Genomic DNA, 18,137 nt, shown 5'->3' with positions numbered 1-18,137 from the left:
ACATTAGCTATATGGTAAGAAATGTTCTTCTAAAACAGAAGTGCTGGGACCATTTAAGCCACAAGTTTTCGGGAGACAACTTTGCTACCACGTGGACAGAATCAAACATAGAATGAGGCCAAAAAGAAAGTAGAAATGAGAGATGAGGAGAAAATTGCAAGGCCTTTGCTGATAGACTTTGAATCTCTGGATTCAGCTTTATTTGAAAACCATATTTGAACTTTACAGTTATATAAGCCAAGTACTTACCTCCTGTTACTGTTTAAATAGATTGCTGAAATGTTTCTGTCACTTGCAACTAATATTTTAATAATCAAGACTGCTTTAATTGATAATGATGAGGATGCTGATGATAAAAGCAACTCACACCAGTCAGAATGGCTAAAATCAACAAGTCAGGAAATGACAGATGCTGGCGAGGATGCGGAGAAAGGGGAACCCTCCTACACTGTTGGTGGGAATGCAAGCTGGTGCAGCCACTCTGGAAAACAGCATGGAGGTTCCTCAAAATGTTGAAAATAGAACTTCCCTATGACCCAGCAATTGCACTATTGGGTATTTACCCTAAAGATACAAATGTAGTGATCCAAAGGGACACATGCACCCGAATGTTTATAGCAGCAATGTCCACAATAGCCAAACTATGGAAAGAACCTAGATGTCCATCAACAGATGAATGGATCAAGAAGATGTGGTATATATACACAATGGAATACTATGCAGCCATCAAAAGAAATGAAATCTTGCCATTTGCAACAACATGGATGGAACTAGAGCGTATCATGCTTAGCGAAATAAGTCAAGCAGAGAAAGACAACTATCATATGATCTCCCTGATATGAGGAAGTGGTGATGCAACATGGAGGCTTAAGTGGGTAGAAGAAGAATAAATGAAACAAGATGGGATTGGGAGGGAGACAAACCATAAGTGACTCTTAATCTCACAAAACAAACTGAGGGTTGCCGGGGGGAGGGGGTTTGGGAGAAGGGGGTGGGATTATGGACATTGGGGAGGGTATGTGCTTTGGTGAGTGCTGTGAAGTGTGTAAACCTGGTGATTCACAGACCTGTACCCCTGGGGATAAAAATATATGTTTATAAAAAATTAAAAATTAAAAAAAAAAAAAGCAACAAAATAATAAAAATTTGCTTAAGGAATAATTTTTCTTCCCTTGCCATGAAAATAAGATTTACAGAAATCTTTTTACTTTTGTTATATTAAAATAATTTTTTCCTAAGCTGGTTTTCACAGACATTGCTAATGAGTCCCCATACCAAGTAAACATTGTACTGAGTAAGTATTGTACATCATGCACTGTGCACTGTTTTCCCACAGCAGGATTATCTGTAGCACAAATAAATATTTATATTTATTTTGATTACTGTAGCATTATATAATGTATGATTATTCATTTTTAGCTCAAATTGGTGTATAACATATTAGTTTTAGGTGTTCAACCTAATAATTTGGTATTTGTATATACTACAAAGTGATCACCACAGTAAGTCTAATCATCATCCATCACCATATGATTGAACTCTTGCATCCTTTTCATCCAACTCCCGATCGCCTTTCCCTTTGATATCTACCAATCCGTTCTCAATATCTATAAAGTTTTTTTGTTTATTAATTCTGTTTTTATATGTTACATATAACTAAAATCATATAATTTCTAGCACACATAGGGACATGATGGAATACACACACACACACACACACACATTTTCTTTATCCATTCATCTGATAGACATGTAGGTTGTTTCTGTATTTGGCTATTAAATAACACTGCAATGAAAACAAGGTGCATGTATCTTTTCAAGCTTGTGTTTTTGTATTCTTTTAATTTTTGAGGAATCTCCACACTGTTTTTCACTGTGGCTTCACTAATTTACACTCCCATCCATAGTATACAAGAGTTCTCTTTCTCTACATCCATTTTCTTTTTTAAGATTTTATTTATTGATTTGACAGAGAGAGACACAGTGAGAGACAAAACACAAACAGGGGGGATGGGAGAGGGAGAAACAGGCTTCCCGCTGAGCAGTGAGCCCTATGTGGGGCTTGATCCCAGGACCCTGGAATCCTGACCTGAGCTGAAGGCAGAGGCTTAAAGACCGAGCCACTCAGGGGTCTCACTACATTCTTTCAACAAGTGTTATTTCTCATCTTTTTGAGAAGAGCCATTCTAACAGGTGTGACGGGATATCTCATTGTTTTGATTTGCATTTTCCTGATAATTAGCAGTGTTGTCTTTTCATGTCTGCTGATCGTCTGTATGTCTTTTTTTTTTTAAATGTATATTTAGATCCTCTACCTATTTTTTAATTAGACTGTTTTCTGTTTTGTTTGCTATTGAGTTGAGTTTTTTATATATTTTGGATATAAACTCCTTATTAGATATATGACTTGCAAGTATTTTCTCCCGTCCAGTACATTGCCTTTTCACTTTGTTGTCAGTTTCCTTTGCTCTGCAGAAGATTTTTAGTTTGATGTAGTCCCACTTGTTTATCTTTGCTTTTGGAGTCAGATTCAAAAAGCCAGTGGTAAGACTCTTGTTCTCAAGGAGCTTACTACCCTGTTTTCTTCTAGAAGCTTTATGGCATGAGGTCTTAAATTCGTGTCTTTAAGTCCATTTCTAGTTGATTTTTGTAAATGATGAAAGATAGTCATCTAATTTTATTTTTTGCACATGGCTACCCAGTCTTTCCAATGCCATTTATTGAAGAGATCATCCTTTCCCCATTGCACATTCTTGGTTTCTTTTTTTACATCAATTGACCAAATATGTGTGGGTGTATTTCTAGACTATCCTGTGGCATAGATCTATGCATCTATTTTTCTGCCAAATCCATTCAAAGATTTTATTTATTTATTTGACAAGTAGGTAGAGAGGCAGGCAGAGAGAGAGAGGAGGAGGAACAGGCTTCCTGCTGAGCAGAGAGTCCGAAGTGGAACTCGATCCCAGGACCCTGAGATCATGACCTGAGCCGAAGGCAGAGGTTTAACCCACTGAGCCACCCAGGCACCTAATACCATACCATTTTGATTATTATAGTTTTGTAAAATAGTTTGAAATCAGGAAGCTTGATGTTTACAGCTTTGTTCTTCTTTCTCAAGATTGCTTTGGCTATCTAAAGTTGTTTGTTCTATTTCTGTGAAAAAATGTCATTGAAACCTTGATACAGATTGCATTGAATCTTCAGACTGCTTTAGGTACTGTGAACATTTTAACAGTATTAATTCTTTCAATCTATTAAGCATGGAATATCTTTCCATTATTTCTGTCTTCAAATTCTTCCATGAATGTCTTATAGATTTTGGTGCACAGGTCTGTCACTTCTATAGTTCAATTTATTCTTGGGTATTTTATCTTGTTGATGCCATTATAAATGGGATTGATCTCTTAATTTCTCTTTCTGACGTTCTTTCATCTATTCTATCTTCCTTTTGTGTCCTTTCTACTCATTTTTATTAGTTTATAGAAACACAACATATTTTTATATATTGATTTTATATTCTCTAGCTTTACTTAATTCATTTATTAGTTCTAACAGTCTTTTGATGGAGTCTTTAGGATATTCTATATATAGTATCATATCAACTGCAAACAGTGACAGATTTGTTTTCTTCTTTCCAATTTGGATGCTTTTATTTATCTTTTTCTTTCTCCTAATTGTCATGGCTAGGACTTTCAATACCCTGTTGTATAAATAAAATAAATACGGTGAGAGCAGGCCTCCTTGTCCTATTCCTGACCTTCGAGAAAAGCTTTCATCTTTTCATCTGTTGAGTGTGATACTAGCTTTACTAGTATCTAGTACTAGTACATTGAAGTGTGCTCCTTTTATAACTACTTTGCTGAGTGTTTTTCTTATCATAAATAGATGCTGAATTTTATCAAATGCTTTTCCTATTGAGATGATTAAATGATTTTTAACCTTCATTTTTTTAATATGTTGTATAACATTGATTTGTAGATATTGATCCATTCTTGCATCCCTGGAATAAATGCCACTTGATCGTGATGTATGATCCTTTTAACATATTTTTGAATTTGGTTAACTAATATTTTGTTGAGTTTTTGCAGCTATGTTCAGCAGGGATATTGGTCTGTAATTTTCTTTCTTTCTTTTTTCTTTTTTCTTTTTTTTCTTTTTTTTTGTATTACCTTTGGTTTTGCTATTAGGGTAATTCTGGCCCCATAAAATTAGTTTAGAAGAATTTCTTCTTCAGTTTTTTAGGAGAATCTGAGAGGGATGGTTATGAAATATTATAATATTTGATAGAATTCACCAGTGAAGTTGAATGGTCCTGGACTTTTGCTTGTTGAGAAATATTTGATTATTGATCCAGTCTTACGGGTAATCAGTATATTCGGATTTCTATTTCTTTATGATTCAGGTTTGAAAAATGTTGTTTCTAGGTATCTACCCATTTCTTCTGTGTTATTCAGTTTGTTGCATTTTGATTGTTCATAGTAGTCTCATGATCCTTTGTATTTCTGTTGAGCTAGCTGTAACTTCTCTTTCATTTTTGACTTCACTTATTTGAGACACCTTTCTTTTTATCTTGGTGAGTCTAACTAAAGGTTTGTCAATTTTGTTTATCCTTTGAAAAAACTAGGTATCAGTTTCAATGATCTTTTCTATTATTTTTGTTTTGATTTTAGTCTCTCTATTTTTTTCCCCCTGCTAAGATCTTTATTTCCTTCCTTCTACAAATTTTGGGCTTTATGCTTCTTTTTCTAATTCATTTAGGTGTGAATTTAGTTTATCTGAGATTTTTCTTGTTTCTTGGGATAGGCTAGTATCACTATGAACTCCCCTCTTAGAATTGCTTTTTCTGCATTTCAAAGACTTGGATTGGATTGGTATATTTCCAGTTTCACTTCTTTTAAGGTATTTTCTGATATCTTCTATGATTTCATCCTTGAGCCATTATTTGTTAATAGTATGGGTTTTTTTTACATTTTTTTCTGAGTGGTGAGTTTTATTTTAAAGTAGCATATTGTTTAATCTCCACATATTTGTGATTTTTTCCAAGTTTTCTTATTGTAATTGATTTCTAGTTTCATATCATTGTGGTCAGAAAAGATGCCTGATATAATTTCAGACTTCTTAAATTAAGAATTGTTTTGTGGCTTAGTATGTGATCTGTCCTAGAGAATGTTCCATATGCAATTGAGAAAAATGTGTATTTTGTTGCTTTTGTATGGTATGTTCTGTAAATACCTACTAAGTCCATTTCATCTAGTGTGTTGTTCAAGGCTAATGTCAGAATTCTACTGGTCCCACCCTTCAAAATTAGCAAATGTAACTCCTTCACTTATAATCTTGTTACTTCTCAGACTATTGCCTTTGTGCTGAATTCCAGGACAAAGGAGTCCATGCACAAGTCCCTCAAAAGGAATATCTTGGGGACACCTGGGTGCCCTAGTCAGTTAGGCATCTGCCTTGGGATCATCTGCCTTAGGCTCAGGTCATTATTCTGGGGTCCTGGATCCAGCCAGGTTATATTCCCTGCTTAGTGGGGAGTCTGCCTGTCTTTCTCCATATGCCCCTGTCCTCCACTCCCATTCTCTCTCTCTCTCTCTCTCTCTCTCTCAAATAAATGGATAAAATATTAAAAAAAAAGGAATATCTCCAATCTCCAAAGCCCCCCCTCAGACCTTGTGGACGTAAACCTGTTTGTTTCCAAAGCCAGACTTGTCTCTCTGATGCAAGTCTTAAAGGTTGGGATGCCTGATGTGGGGGCACAAACCTCTCACTTCTTGGAGAGAAGCTTCATAACTGTGAGTTCCCTCTTTATTGTGTGACCATGAGCTGGATTGGGGTTTTAAGCAAGACCTTATCTGTATCTTTCCTACTCATCTCAATGTGGTCCTTTTATCCCTACTTGTAGAAGAAGCTGTTCAGCTTTTTTTCAGTGGAAATTATTCCACATGGAGCTATAAATTTGGTATGTCCTTGTGAGGAGGTGAGTTCAGGCTCTTCTTTTGCATCCATGTTCGATTCCCCTCCCATGGTTATTTGTAAAGTTCAAGAAGAGAGTGTCAAAAGAACACTACCTTTTTTTAGATGTCTCAGTGGACTACAAATCAATTTTTATGAAAAAAACAACCAGACAGATTTACTCTTGGTTGATTTCTGCAAATCTTTATGTAAAATACTCTGATTCTGTGTTTTATCATAGGTAAACTGGGTTATAACAGGACGTTAGTACATATTAAACAAAACAACACATGTAGAAGCAGTTATGCATATGACACATAGTAAGCACTCATATTTCAATTCTTGTTGATATTTGATATTAGATCCAATCTGAAGCAAAATTATAGAATAAAAGAACAAGTTGGATTTTTAAAATATATAGCTAATGTCCTGGTGACAGTTTGTAATAAAAAGATGGTTTTATTTTTCCTTTATATGATCTTTATTCTCAACTACAGACAGAAAGTGCTACACTAAAAAATGATCAACATATTGTTCTTAATGGCAGCTATGGTGTTGCCCCTATAGGTTAACATGTAAGTTTCAAAATTATTTCTCCATTAAGACTTTGCACATAGTTAAGAAGAAGCAAAACAGGAAAGTAAGGTACTTGTTATACTCCCAAATGTGCTAGATTAAATGCACATAGAATTTATAAACTTTAAAAATGCTTAGAGAACAGTTAGTAAATTTCTTCCTCACTTCCCAGTCACTACTACTATAATGAATCCTATCTATTAAAACATAAAATAATGTATCCAGTGCCCTGACTTCTGAAGAAATGGAATAGCATCCTAAATAAATTAGACTATAATGTGTATTTTTAATACATTGGGCCATTAAAACCCAAAGAAAAAACCTCAATACCACCTGTAAACCGTTCCCCAGGGTTTTCAAAGGTCTCATCAAAAGTAAAACAGATTCTACTTTCTTTTACTACCTCTGAGAAAATGCACAGGGAATGAGATGGTATTAATGAAATCAAGGCAGATCATTCAGGTTATAGGTTCACCTTATGTGAGCTTGTACGTCCCTTGAAGTCAAATATATAAATGTAAACCTTGGCTCAGGGCTTTTCTCACAGAAGCTAGATAAACATAGATCTTTACCAAAAGAGAGTTGGTCTTCTTGAGAATATTAACAATGCCCCTTCCCTGATTCCTCACCCATCAGAGTTTGCCTGAACACATAGAAATGTAAAACTATCTTATTTTTTCCTACAGAAAGAAGAGTGATTTAGCACTTTACCAGTGTGTGTGTCATATGTACTGTAAATCACTATTTTATATTGCTCTGACCTTGCAAGATATAAAGTAATGTTAAGGCCAAATATAACATTTACATAAGTAGTTTCTAATCTGCAAAGAGTGTTCAGATGTGTTACCTCACTTATCTAAAATATATCACAACTAGTCAAAAACCTCCACAAAGTTCTCCAGATTTTTAAAAATAAAAGGCAGCTAGTTATTGATGTCTCACTATTGTATCAGTTCTATTCAAATAATATTGATATGAACTTACTCAATGCTGGGAATTATGTATTGGGAGGTTATGTTGTGATGATGATAATGATAGCTGGCATCATACAATGATGATTGTGATTATCTTAAAGATGGTAATGCTGATTGTAACATTTTAAGAACAATTTCCATATGTTATATTCTCATATATATGAGGATATATTTCTGCAACCTCGAGCTTGTTTTCACTGCTTTACTTTCCATTTCAATGTCAAGATGTCTTCTACAGTCTTTATAATGTGTTGTGATATCTGATAAGAAAGTTTTTGTTCACTCTTCTGTTCCAAAATTATCTCGGTGGTTCTTAAGTACTTATTTATTTATTTGACAGACAGATCACAAGTAGGCAGAGAGGCAGGCAGAGCGAGAGAGGAGGAGGAGGCAGGCTCCCTGCTAAGCAGAGAGCCCGATGCAGGACTCGATCCCAGGACCCTGCGATCATGACCTGAGTGGAAGGCAGAGGCTTTAACCACTGAGCCACCCAGGCGCCCAAGTATTTATTTTTTAATATAAAGTATAAGGTGTTGTCAGTTTCTTTCAAACTCCTTTTCTTCCCCAGAAGTTCAGCTCAATTGGGATTCTATGAGAAAGGTATTAACATGCACTCATTAATTTTGGAACAACTGGCATATTAATGGTATTAAAGTTTCCTATTCAAGACTATGATATGGTTTTATGTTTTTCAATAAGATATACATGTAGATCCCGTGCCTTTACTATTTGCATTCACATACATTTTATAATTTTTGTAGCTAATATGAATGGAAGATGTTTTCTCTTCTTTTTTTCTCTAAATGTTTACTGCTAAATCAGAAACATCATTGAGTTGCTGATTTTTGTTTGTCAAATGTGCAGGAACTTTATGTCTTATTTTTCTATCAGTTTATTTTTTAACAAGGGAGCTTTGTTTTTATTTAAAAAATCAAATAACCTATGAGTCTTATTACTTACATTTTATAAGTATTATATTTTATAAATATCACTTTATTTTATTGCATGATTGCATTTTCTGGAAACTTTGAGGCAACACTGAAAAATAATGGTGATGGTGCCTATCCCCACATGAGTCTTGGATTTAAATGAAATGGTTTTGGCGTCTATCTACAGTAATATTTAATTTTGATGAAAACTTTACTATATTTGAGTAATTTTGTTCCATCCCAATTTGTAATTTTTTTCCATCCCAATTTATAATTTTATTAGAACTTCTTAAAGAGGGGCACCTGGGTGGCTCAATGGTTAAGCCTCTGCCTTCAGCTCAGTTCATGATCTCAGAGTCCTGGGATCAAGCTCCACGTCGGGCTCTCTGTTTGGCAGGGAGCCTGCTTCCTCCTCTCTTTCTCCTGCCTATCTGCCTACTTGTAATCTCTCTCTCTCTATCTCTCTCTGTCAAGTAAATAAATAAACAAAAATCTTTAAAAAAAAAAAGAAGTTCTTAAAGATTAACATATGTATTACATGGTGTATTAATTGTATCCCTAAATGCACTGATGTAGTGAACTATATTGACAAATTTTATGATAACATTACAGAAATTATCCTGGTTTGGTTATGGTATAATGATCTTTTGATATTTTAGTAGTATCTTTTTGCTAGTATTAATTTGAGGGGCCTGGAAGGAAGCTGTGGTAGTCTTACTAGGAGAACTTACCAGGAATACCAGAGCATCTTACCAGAATCTCACCAGGCTCTGCAGACCACTCTTCATCTTGCCAGTGGTGGTGTGAAGACCATCATACTTGCCTGTCAAAACACCCCAAAACACCCGTCTTTGGGGCACCTGGGTGGCTCAGTTGGTTAAGCATCTGCCTTCAGCTCAGGTCATGATCCTAGGGTCCTGGGATCGAGCCCCTCATCAGGCTCCCTGCTCAGTGGGGAGCCTACTTCTCCCTCTCCCACTCCCCCTGCTTCTGTTCCCTGTCTCACTATATCTCTTTCTGTCAAATAAATAAGAAAATCTTTGAAAAAACAAAAGGAGAAACAAAACAAACAAACAAAAAAACCCACTTGTCCTGGATAAATGTAATTCTTCGTCTAGTCTCACCTCCCCTGAGCCTTGTTATCACTTCCTGTTCGTGACCACTAGTCTCAAGTAGGTCATTAATGTTATCTGGAAGTTCTACTGGAATTCCCTAATCCATTGTCTCTACCAATCTCCTGGCTATCTATTTCATACCTGCTCCTATACCCCAGATCTAGAATCTTCTCCTAAATATTCATCTCAGATAATTTTGATTTGGTAATAAAGGGAAGAATAGTTATATTAAAGTCTCAATATTCCCAGAATTTCCTGTTCACAAATGTTCTTGAATAATTTATATGTTGCTCATTCTCATGTTCAGATAACGAACAAGGGGACATACTAAGTCATGGTTTAATGAGAATTGTTAACATATAAACAGTGAGAAAAAAATAGTCTCCCTCTTATTTCAATCATTTTTAAAAATTTTTTATTTTATTTTTTTCAGCATTTCAAAATTCATTGTTTATGCACCACACACAAGCAATCTTCAAAATTTAAACAAGTATTATTCAAAGAAAATTGAAGACAAATTTTTTTTAAAGATTTTATTTATTTGACAGAGAACACAAGTAGGCAGAGAGGCAGAAAGAGGGGAAAGGAAGCAGGCTTCCTGCTGAGCAGAGAGCCTGATGCAGGGCTCGATCCCAGCACCCTAGGATCATGACCTGAGCCGAAGGCAGAGGCTTTAACCCACTGAGCCACCCAGGTGCCCCTGAAAACAGATTTGACAAATAATAGCTAATAGTAAAACAGTGCTTTGTGTGGACAGACATTGTTATAACCACTTTACATATAGTATTTGGTTCAATCCACACAGTGACCTCAAAAATCAGAAATCATTAGTGTCTGCATTGTAGAAGTGAGAAATGGAGGCACAGGGAGGTTAATAAATTTGTCTGATGTCACATAGTTATTAGGAGGTGTTGGCAAGATTTGAACACAGGTAGCATGGTTGTTACTACTTTTCTCTGGGGAGTAATGAAGGGGAGGAGAAAGTGCAAGAGGTGAAAAATGTCAAAGAAATTCTTTTATCATAGAAATCAAGAATGGAGGAGAGAGTTGCCACACCTTTTTTTCCCTATAAATGTATGAAGTTTAACAAAATGGGAGTTTGGCCCTTGTCTCTCAAGTGAAGTGATCAGCAGTGTATTTGGACAATCTTCTATATTTTAAGATGTCACTCACACATACTAACCATTTCTCTTTTGAGCATTTTCTTTGGATCAGATGTGGATAATATAAAATTTGCCTCCAAAGTTATAGAATGGATCAAAATCATGTATTAATTAAACCCAATCCAAGGGCACTCAACCCCAAAGCCTGAGTCACACTCTGTTCTCTTTCTTACCCAATAGTATTATGCCCAGCCACACAACATAATTTATTAGAGACTGCAGTGAGATTAAATGCCATTAAGATATTCCAAAGATGCCAATATCAGAATGCTAACATTTGAATACACAGTCCTTGTGAATTTTGCAGAAAGAAATTTAAGTCTATGTAAAATCCACCTTTTTTTTTTACTTTCTTACTCAAGAAATCAAGTTATTCTTACCCTTTTAATCATAATTTTGAGAAATAGAAGTGCATCCTCTCCAACTGCTTTCGTCTGAAGTGGAATGATTCTTCATGCTTGAGTAAATCTGGGTTCTATCAGCAACTACAGCTTGCACTGTTTCTGTCTGGAATAGGTCAAATTCCTTTAATGGTCTGAGAAGTTGTATTAGCTCAATTGCAGTTTGTAGGACTTCACTTTTTAAACAATTCAAAAAAATTAATAAGACATAAAAATCATCGTGTTCCTCAAATTAAGGGAACAAGTCAATCCTTACTTCTAGAAACAGTTCTTCAAAAGAAAGAAAGGGAAAAAAAAAAAAAAAAGGTCCCAGAATCCAATATTTAATGATGCCAAAGACCAAAGAAGATGCTCCTTTTGAATAAATGAGAAAATTTTCTTGGTTGTAGCCTTGCTAGGATACCAGTCAGTCTATTCCAGGTGTTCTAAATCCATGACATGTGAATTTAAACACAACTGGGAGGATTCTTCCAGCAAGAAGTGAATTTTAGTGACGTGTAATCACATTTCTGAGGGCATAATCCATTTAAGCACCCAGGCTCCTGTCTCTGAGAGAGACACTTAGCCTGCTTACAAAGTTTAGAAGTCTGCAAAGGTGGCAGCTCAGATGCCAGGTGCATACTTTCTTGTAAATATTCATTCTCACTCCTCTGCCATAGTGGACTTTTCCAGTGCCTCTTGCCAAGAAACCTGCCTCCTAGCAAAGTTTTCTGCCCCCAACCTGGAGTTAACCAATTTAATGTCAGCCTGAAACTGTGAAGTAGGGAACAATTTTGAGTTTGTGGACGATTGCCATGATTTGTCTTTCTATACTTATTTTCTTGGTCCTATGTGCAGAAGAGGATGGGGTTCATCTGATCCAGAGATATCTGGCAGTAACAATTTAAAGCTAAAAACTTGGTAGTGCTTAGAGACACATGCAGAACGGCATTACCTGACAATTTAGAAGCAGCAAATACTGTATTTCTCACGAATACTTGTACTAATAAGAGGCCTGTACTCTTCCTTGCAATGGAACATTTGCCTCAGCCAGAAAAGAAAAAGAGGAGGAGGCTGCAGCTTCATGAATCTGGAACTCTGCCCTTTCGAAGCCCTGGAGCTTTGTGTCTTTGCCAGACTCTGCACCTCTGCTGAGAACTGAGTGGCTCCGTCCCAGTTTGCTGAGGTGCACACATTCTAGCTCTGATTTCATCTTTCACCATCGCCTCTCACTGCCATCCCTTCTTCAATATCTCTCCTGAGGCCCAGGGACCTTTGTCTAAATGTCTGTCTCCAGGAAAACAAAGCCATTTATTTTTGGACAAAAAACCCCAAACCAAACCCAAACCAGCAAACAAATGAGAAAAAACCACCTGCAAGCTACAATCATCTACCACAGTCAAAATACCATGAAGTTGGGTTAAAATATTTCAATTTAGTCAATCACAGAACGTAAAAACTCATGTGAACCTAAAACTGACCTCCATAAATCACCACAGTCAGAGCACCAAGGCACAAATTACATATCCATCAACCACCAAGGCTTTCCATGTGTATACTTTGCTCTCCCAAATTCCATTCTTCCAGTTTTAATTTTCAGTATTTCTGGCTCATAGATTTAATGTTGGGGTCTTAACAAAGCCACCACAAAATTATTACTGTTCCTCCCTTACCCTGGTGCAATCAGAAGAAGCTGGGGGCGGGGGGTGGGGTGGGGGAGTCAGGCCTCAAAATGGAGGTTAAAATAATACTGGAGACCTGGTTGAAAAGACCGGGTCTCAATAGGTAAGCCAAGTGCTCCTGCTAATCCTGAACCTCAGAGCTAGCAGATTTGCCCTCCCGATTATGGGCAACATACAGGATGAAGGAGAATGTGTGCTTTTTGAGGACAACAATAATAACAAAAGAGAAAAGAGTGACATCAAATCAGGTGTGTAGCTGTTCTCCGCCAAATAACCTATTCGTTATGTCAAATTCACTTTTACTACGGTGGAATGATTGAGGAAGTGGAGAAAGGCCAGAGTATGCAAAGGGAAGATACCACCTCTTGGAAGCCTGGAGTGGGAAATGGCATTCCCCTCCAGACAAAGAGGTCAAAAACATGCCCAGTGTTAAATAACTCACATATGGAAACTGTGGATGTCTGGTTCTAAGACTCCTGCTGTTTTCACAACACACTGCTGTCTTTGTAACTTAACAACTCAGTCTGATAGCCATATTAGGATTATTAGTTGTCATCACTGTGGTGATGAGATTACATCTGAAGTATGGAATTCTATGTGTCTATTTATATGTCAAGAAAAGCCTTGCTAAGATTGATTCATTTCCTGTAATAGTGTGCTTCCGGGCCACTGGCATGTTTTTAACTGAAAGGCAGAATTAGCCATTTAATTTTTTTATCATTTGTTTTTGCTCATTTCATTGACTAATAATTAAAACCAATTTACTGGGGTTTGGGCAACATACTAGAGCTTCTTAAAATGATTAAAATTATTTGCAATTACAGTATTCCTTATTTAAGAGTTTTTTTTAGGAGTCACCAATTCTAAGTATTTTGAAATATATCAACTATAATTTTTTAAAAAAATATGATTAATGTATTAATCTTATAACAATAACACCTAAAACTATAAAAAAGTGTGTCCATACACATCCATTTCACTTAAACTTCACGTCATTCTAAGACATAAGTATGATCATTCTCTTTGTCAGGGATGGAAACTGGAGTTAAAAGGTGGTGAATGGCTCTCCAGGGTCATATACTTAAGAAATGGCAGAAGGCTTGACCCTAGACTGTTAAGACTTCTAGGTTAGTGTTTGTTTCATGACACAGGCTTCCTTTATGCCACAGGGAGAGGAACTTACACATTGTGATTATTGCAGAAAAATATAATGGCCACTCATTCTCTCAAGGATCATTGAAAACAAGATGAAAGAATGGTATGGGCTTTCAATTATTCATGTAAAAAAATGCCAGATATGGAAATCTGTACTCTCTATACCACTGTACTAGTAACATTAGAGACAGAAAGATTGCATCCCTTCATGAGAGAGCAAGACCCTCTTGAAAAGGACTCATCATTCCTGATGGTATTGAATCTGCTTTTCTTGCCATTTTCTTTGTTTATGTAAGGGGATAATAATGATATTTTCCTTATGATTGGTAGTTTCTTTGTTCAACAAACTTATTTTCTGGAAGTCTCTGCAGAAAGCATGAGGCTTTTAAAATTTCTAGAGCCCAGGGATGCCTGGGTGGCTCAGTTGGTTAAGCAGCTGCCTTCGGCTCAGGTCATGATCCCAGCATCTTGGGATCGAGTCCCACATTGGGCTCCTTCCTCCACAGAGAGCCTGCTTCTCCCTCTGACTCTGCCTTCCACTCTGTCTGCCTGTGCTCGCTCTTGCTCACTCTCTCTCTGACAAATATATAAATAAAATCTTTAAAAATAAATAAATAAATAAATAAATAGAATTTCTAGAGCCCAAAGGAAAGGGTTTAGAGGGATATTTTTCTTTCTTTCTCCTGGATCTGTTCTCTTCTCTCTTGATAAGGTCTCTCACTTTCCTCATTGAATGAATAATGAACGAGTCAATGAATAAATGAGACTATCGAATGGAATGGGGAGAAAACATGTGGGAAAAAAGTTATCCTAGAGATGGAGATGGAAGGCTAAGAATCAGGAAGAAGGAAAATCTGTACACATAAAAGTTATAAAGCAGATAGATCAATGCAAAGTGCTACCAAGTCCCCATGAAAAATAATAGCACCAGCAGCCCTGGTTGCCATATATCTATATCCAAAAATTAACTAGAAATGACAATGTAGGCAAGCATATCATTTCATATTTATACTTGCAATGACAATGACATCAATAAACACCTACTTAGGCTAAACACTTAGCCTTCACATCATTGTTAAACACAAAAAGGCAAGAGAAGGGTGATTATTTTCTTCCCAGTGTTGGCTGTTCTCACTCAGTCTTATTCAGCATGTTGTTATCCTCTCAGGAGACAGGTTATACACCTGACCTGCATTAGAAAAGTTAGCAAGTGAAATGAGATTTCCCCTAAGCCCCTAACAGTGTTCTTTGGAATATATTTGAAAGCTTATCCCTTAATATAGTAATATTCCTTTCTCTACACTTTTATTACTTTGCAACTGAATCCAATCCCCACAGTCAGCACAGAGGCGCACAATGAAACAGTATCCCACTACCTTATGGAGAAACTTATTGGTGTTCACACACACACACACACACACACACACACACACACACACACACATATTTCCAATACCCTGCCATTCTCCATACACTCCCTCCCATAGAAGGGAGGAATTGGATCCAGACCCAGATTTTGATGGAACTAGACCTCAGCTGCACACACACTACTATTTTTAGTGGAGCTCCACTTATAATACATTTATACACCCATCATTAATCACAGATTGCCCTCTTCTAGAACAACCTTCCCAATCATTTTCACTTTCTAAATCCTATCTATCTTCAGAAACTAACTCAGGTTATTTGCAATCTATGAGACAGTTCTGGATCAATCCAGACACAGACATGTCTTTCTTTATTAAACTTATGGTACTTCTAGTTATTATCAAAATCAATCATTTTCAAATGCACTAGGCACATTCTTGTGATAACATGGAATTTTCTTTCAAATACTGTTCTATTTCATTTTATTTTGTTTAAATTGAAGCTTACTGGTTTCTTCCTATGGATATTAATGTTTGCATAAGATGCACTGCTAAAAGCCAACTGTCACGTCATAAGTAATAGTTCCAGTAAGGTGTTTTCTAAAGCTTCATGTGGTATTGAACTTCATATTTTTCACTAGGGCTACCAAGGGAAAAGGAAAAAAAAAATATTAACAATGTGGAACAAGAGACTGAAGCAAAAGAATAAAAGTATGCTCTAGATAAGATTCAAACTTCATATAAAGGTAGCCTCAGGAGAGTAGGGCATGGAGCTAAGAATGTATGAATGCAATGGAATCAATAATGGGTCCCAGAGAGGCAAGAATTGAGCCTCAGTGAGAATATAGCAGGATAATAGGGACACACGTGTCCTAACAGCTCTAGAAGTAAAGCTAGGCTGAATGAATCTCTGCTCCTCAGAAACTGTAAGTGGCAAAAACATGGAGATTTCGCTAAATTTCAGTTTGCACATGTAATTTCTTGAATTAATTTCTGAAATTTTTTCTCCTAACCTTTTTTCTACCTTGAGTTATAACATTTGCAAAAAGGGATTATTTTCTACTCAATGTGGCATATTTCCCAGACACAATGAATGCCGTAGGCCCAGGCTTATGCAGTAGGATTTTCCTCAAGCAACTCAAGGATTATGGTTCCAGAGTTATGCCTTAATTATCTATAACTCAGTAGTTAAGTCCTTGAGATCAACACCTATTTTTAGTCATCTGTTATAGACAATATTTGTGTCTCTCAAAAATTCATATATTAAAATCCTAATTGCAATAAGATGGTATTTGGAGGTGGAGCCTTTGGAGATAATTAGGTCACAAGGGTGGAGCCCTTATGTATAGGTTTGGTGTCCTTATAGGAAGAGGTCATAGAGCTAGTTAGCTCTCTTTTACCACATGAGGTTATAATGAGCAGTTAGCAATCTGAAATATGGAAGAGGGCTCTCACCAGAACCTGACCATGCTGATCTCTGAATTACAGCCTCCAGAATGATACACATTTCTATTGTTGATTAGCTACTCAGTTTATGTGTTATTTTGTTACAGCAGCTCAAGATGATGAAGACATTCTCCTTATATTCCCATAAAACATACCATAAAGTTTTTCTTATAGTAGATTTTCCATGAATGCGATTAACTTGTCTTTAATTCCACGTGCTTAACATTTAACTATCAGGAATATTCAAAAATCTTTTTTCCAAAAGATGTAACCCTGTCCAATTAAAAAAAATCATTAAACATCCAATCACACCATTAATGTATCTTTAGTGCAATGAAAAGTCAGGTGCGTGGAACAGATAATACACCAAAGGATTCTTTTTTATCATTATTTCACAGTTTTCAGCTATGATTGGAGTTGCCTTTGAAAACATTTGTGCTTCTCATTTAGATGAGCTCTGTGACATGCAGAGAAAGATGAAAAACAATCTCTGTGTGAAGTCACATATGAGGGTTTAGTTCTAAATTTACCAGCCACTAATTCCTTTGAGTGATCATATTTGTTCTTTGATTACACATAACCTTACTGATTTCAAAGCAAAAGAGCAGGAGGAGATAAAAATGCTTGAATCACACAATGGCCTCAGGTGGTGCCATTGGCAGTGAAGAGCTAACATTCCAAGTCTTAAAATATATGACATAACTAGACTTTGGGCAAATCTGATGCAGTAGCAATAACCTGTAGCCATACAAGGCTAAAAACCAAGCAGAAGAGAGTATGTTTCATGTGTATAGGAGTCCAGGCAACCCGGACAAGGAGCATGAAGGGATGAACTAGGAATTCCCTGACTTGTGGTTGGTTTCCTGGGGAAAGTTTAATGGCATCACACAGAGAGTACCTTGGTGGGAATTCCTCTGAAACATGGGAAGGGTTTTTGCCAAGCAAGAAGGGATTCTTTCTTCAGAAGGGAATTAAAACTCTTGCTTATTGTTGATTGAATAAAATAGTATATTCTCATAAAGTGGCTGGTGATGACCTAGAGAAATCTGGTGAAAGAAAGAAAATTGCAGAATATATTAGAAAAAATAAAGTCTCCCTTACGAATAAAAGGTCAAATAGTAAAGTCTTATGTTGAGGAAACACATAAAATTATACATTACATCATTTTATTCTATAAATATGTAATTATTCATTTTTGCTTTTTTTTTTTTTTTTTTTTTTTTTTTGCTTTTTGTACTATTTCACATTTGTTAAGTGATTAGTATATGCTAAGTACTGAATTGAATAGTTCACATGTTGATGCTTTTAAGCCTCATGGACAATCAGGGAATATGTACAATTATCAACTCCATTTTTTAAAATAGGGAACTAGACCTTAGAGAAATTATATAAACAATC

The sequence above is a fragment of the Mustela putorius genome, unplaced genomic scaffold (genome assembly GCF_011764305.1).
Source record: "Mustela putorius furo isolate JIRA1106 unplaced genomic scaffold, ASM1176430v1.1 tig00000430_pilon_pilon_pilon, whole genome shotgun sequence".
Taxonomy (NCBI): Eukaryota; Metazoa; Chordata; class Mammalia; order Carnivora; family Mustelidae; genus Mustela; species Mustela putorius.
This window is presented reverse-complemented; position numbering follows the sequence as displayed.